The sequence below is a fragment of the Arachis ipaensis genome, chromosome B04 (assembly GCF_000816755.2).
Source record: "Arachis ipaensis cultivar K30076 chromosome B04, Araip1.1, whole genome shotgun sequence".
NCBI classification, from domain to species: Eukaryota; Viridiplantae; Streptophyta; class Magnoliopsida; order Fabales; family Fabaceae; genus Arachis; species Arachis ipaensis.
The window spans coordinates 90,212,658-90,217,384 of NC_029788.2; positions in this window are offsets into that span (position 1 = coordinate 90,212,658).

A 4,727-nucleotide genomic window follows, 5' to 3' on the forward strand; every position below is an offset into this window, starting at 1 on the left:
CTTTTGCGTCTGTCACACACCCAACACTCGCGAGTTTGAAGCTCGTCACAGTCATCCCTTCCCAGATCCTACTCAGAATACCACAGACAAGGTTTAGATGTTTCGCATCTCAAGAATGGCCGCCAATAATTCTAGCCTATACCATGAAGGTTCTAATCTTAGATTAGAAACCCAAGAGATACACATTCAAGCTTGTTTGCATGTAGAACGGACGTGGTTGTCAGTCACGTGTTCATAGGTGAGAATGGTGATGATTGTCACATAATCATCATATTCATCATGTTCTTGGGTGCGAATGAATATCTTGGAGAAGAAATAGACTTGAGTTGAATAGAAAAACAATAGTACTTGTATTAATTCATGAAGAACAGCAGAGCTCCACAACTTAATCTATGGTGTGTAGAAACTCCACCGTTGAAAATACAAAAGTGATAATGGTGGTCATTGGCTTCGACCCCAGAGAGGGAACCTGAAGAACCAAGATGAAAATACAATAGCAAAAGGCCCTATTTATAGAGAACTAGTAGCCTAGGGTTTACAGAAATAAGTAATTAATGCAGAAATCTTCTTCCGGGCCCACTTGGTGTGTGCTTGGGCTGAGCATTGAAGCTTTCACATGTAGAGACTTTTCTTGGAGTTAAACGCCAGCTTTTGTGCCAGTTTGGGAGTTTAACTCCAGCTTTTGTGCCAGTTCTGGCGTTTTGACGCCAAAATTCTTGAGTTGACTTGGAACGCCTGTTTGGACCATCAAATCTCGGACAAAGTATGGACTATTATATATTTCTGGAAAGCCCAAGATGTCCACTTTCCAACACAATTAAAAGTGCGCTAATTGGGTTTCTGTAGCTCCAGAAAATCCACTTCGAGTGCAGGGAGGTCAGAATCCAACAGCATCTGCAGTCCTTTTTCAGCCTCTAAATCAGATTTTTGCTCAGGTTCCTCAATTCAGCCAGAAAATACCTAAAATCACAGAAAAACACACAAAATCATAGTAAAGTCTAGAAGAGTGTTTTTTATTTAAAAACTAATAAAAACATAATAAAAACTGACTAAAATATACTAAAAACATACTAAAAATAATGCCAAAAAGCGTATAAATTATCTGCTCATCAGTATGGCTTGAACACCAAACTTGTTCTTCACTATGTGCTACATACAAGGATTCATTTAAGTGTTTGTCAAAGTTGATTTGTAGTTCCTGAACCTGCTTTATTAACTACTTTAAGAGCATATAAAACATGGGTTGCCTCCCATGAAGCGCTTCTTTAGCATCACTAGCTTGACGTTCTACCTTTGTCAGGGTGGTTGGTAATGCTTCAAATCATTCCCCCTCGTAGTGAATCTATCTCCATTGGCTTCATCACGGATCTCCACATGTTCTAGGGAGAGAATTCTGTTGATGGTGAAAACTTTAGGCAGCTGAGATGGGATGGTGGGGAGATGAGGTGGGATAGCTGGGAGATAAGCTGAGATCACTTTATCCCCTAGAGAGAAATCCTCTGTAGGGATCTTCTTGTTCCTCCATCTCCTTGGTGCCTTCTTCTTTGTTTCTTTTAATGTTGCCCTGCTCTTTGTGGCCTCTTTTTCCAAGGAAATTTTGTTGCTGGTCTCATATGACTCTGGTGGTTTTGGTTCTTCTTGGTTTTCCTTTAGCTGTGACACCTTCTGACTATTTGGCTTACCAACCAAAGGGATTTCCAGGTGTACAGTTTGTTCTCCAGTGCTTGTTTCTTCCACCCGTGCTTTGTTGTGATCTTTCCTTGGTTCCTTGTTTTCTTGATCTTCTTCTTGTGAGGGTTTGAAGACATTGAATGCGAGTTGTTCATCATGTATCCTCAGTATTAGCTCTCCTCGCTCCACATCTATAAGCGATCTGGCTGTAGCCAGAAATGGTCTTCCCAATATGATTGGATGGAGGTTACATTCTTCTATTTCCAATATGACAAAGTCTGTGGGAAGGAAGTAGTTCCCAACCTTCACCAACACATTTTCAACCACTCCCACTACTTGTTTTTGAGTTTTGTCAGCCAGCCTGATGACTACGTCTGTGGGTGTTAGCTCATTGATCTGCAGCTTTTTCATGAGGGATAATGGCATTAAGTTTATGCTTGCTCCCAGGTCACATAGTCCTTTATCAATCAGTGTGTCTCCTATAGCACAGGGGATGTGAAAACTCCCTGGATCCTTCCTTTTTGTAGGTAACTCTGGTTGAATGAGAGCACTGCACTCCTTACTCATCACTATTGTTTGCCATCCTTTGAGTGAGCTTTTCCTGGTCAGCAGCTCTTTCATACACTTAATGTATGAGGGCATTTGTTGGAGAGCCTTGATGAATGGTATGTTCACATGAAGGGATGCAAACATGTCGAGGAACTTTGAGTATATTCTCTTTTCTACACCACCCTTGAGTCTTTGGGGAAAAGGTGCATAGAGGTTTAGAATCTCCTTCTGTGTAATCTTGGTTTCTTGGTGACCCTCTTCCTGCTTCTTTGGTGAAGTATCTCCAGAGTGTTCGAAGGGTTTGTTCAGATCTTCTTCAGTCCCACTATCACTTATAGTGACCATCTTGCAGTCTTCCCATCTTACCTTCTTTGCTTCACCTCTCGGGTTTTTTTCTGTGTCACTTGGGAAGCTGTCAGTAGGTTTGGGAATCTTCTCAGAGAGATATCCGACTTGAAATTCTAGCCTCTTGATGGTGTCTCCCTGGTTTTTGATATTGGCTCGCACCTCCTCCTTGAACACCTTGTTATCTTGGATTTCCTTACATATGCCTTCAAGTAGAGTCTCAATCCTTGAGAGTCTATTTTCAGATGATGGTGAGTTGAGATTGGAGGGATGAGAAAGGCCATTTTAGTTTTGATATGGATGTTGAGAGGTGTTGTTAGGTGGGTGCTGATATGATCTCTGTGTGGAATGTTAGTGAGCTGCATTGTTGTTGGGGTTGTGACGTCTCTGATCTTGGCCTTGATCTTGTTGATTTCCCCACCCAAATTTTGGGTGGTTCCTCCAACCAGGATTATAAGTTTTAAAGTATAGATCATAGGTCTGCCTAAGTGAGTTCTCAATGTAGTTGGCTTGTTCCTGATCATCCCCTGCCTCTGCATTCACTCCTTCTTGAGCTGCTGATGAGGTAGTGATTGTTGCTACCTGGTTCCTTTCCATCTTTTGGTAAGGTCAGCCAGTTGCTTGGTGATCATCTTGTTTTGAGCCAGCAGTGCATCCACATTGTTTAGCTCTATCACTCCTCTAGTGTTGCCTCTTTCAGAAGCATAGAAGTAATCATTCTCAGCTACAGTCTCGATGACATCTATGGCTTCTTCAATGGTCTTCTTCTTGTTTAGAGACCCCCCAGATGAATGGTCTACTGCCTTCTTTCATTCATAAGAAAGACCTTCATAGAAAATGTGTAACTATACCCATTCATTGAACATATCTGGTGGGCACCTTCTTGTCAAGTCCTTAAACCTCTCCCATGCTTCATAGAGAGTTTCACCATCTTGTTGCCTGAATGTCTGTACCTCAGCTCTCAACCTGTTAATTCTCTGAGGAGGGTAAAATCTCGCCAAAAATTTGTTCACCACATCTTCTCAGGTTGTTAAACTCTCCTTTAGGAAAGATTCCAGCCATTTAGATGCTTTGTCCTTGAGTGAAAAGGGGAACAAAAGCAATCTATAGGTGTCAGGATGAACACCATTAGACTTCACAGTGTCACATATCCTCAGGAAGGTGGTTAGATGTTGATTGGGGTCTTCTTGGACACTTCCTCCGAATGAACAGTTGTTCTGAACAAGGGTGATGAGCTGTGGCTTTAGTTCAAAATTATTGGCATGTATGGTTGGTTTTTGGATGCTACTTCCATAGTTTCCTGGGTTTGGGTTTATATAAGAGCCTAAAACTCTTCTCTCTTGTCCAGCATGATGCGCTGGACCTTCTCTGCCATGGTTGTGAGCCTCTTCTTCATGATGGTTCTCTATATTCTCATCCATGTTTGGTTCAAAATACTCCTCCTCTTCTTCAGCACCAACGACTCTCTTTCCTCTTGCTTCCCTCCTTAATCTAAGGAAGATCCTCTCAGGTTCAAAATCAAAGAAAGTTGAAGCCCTGCTTCTTCTACCTGTTATACAACGAACAAAGCACAAGCAAGAAGGAGATAAATGCAAGAAGTATTCTTGTCAGAAATGCTGTTAGTGTGAGTGATGCAATATATCAAACAGTTAGTGGGTTAGTGAACTGAATTGTAACCAATAAGAGAACACCACAAACGGGTAAGGGGTAAAGGGAAGAAAATAACTAAAACTGAAAGTAAATCACTCAAATGAAATTAAATCAAACAAAAGAAAAATGCTCAATCTAGTTATCCATCAATTTAATCATTGTTGATACAAAATCAATCCCCGGTAACAGCGTCATAAACTTGATGCACGGAAACTTGTCTCTCAACAAATTTCCCTCGGCAAGTATACCGATTTGTCGTCAAGTAAAAACTCACAATAGAGTGAGGTCGAATCCCACAGGGATTGATTGGTCAAGCAACTTTAATCAGAGGAATGTTCTAGTTGAGCTATGCAAAAATTGAGTTGAGATTTGCAGAAACATAAATGGCGGGAAAGTAAATAACAGAAAGTGTAAATGCTGGAAACAAAGAACAAAATATAAATGGCGGAAAGTGAATTGCAGAAACTTAAATGGGGATTTGGGGAAATGAGCATAAAAGTAAATGGCAGAAA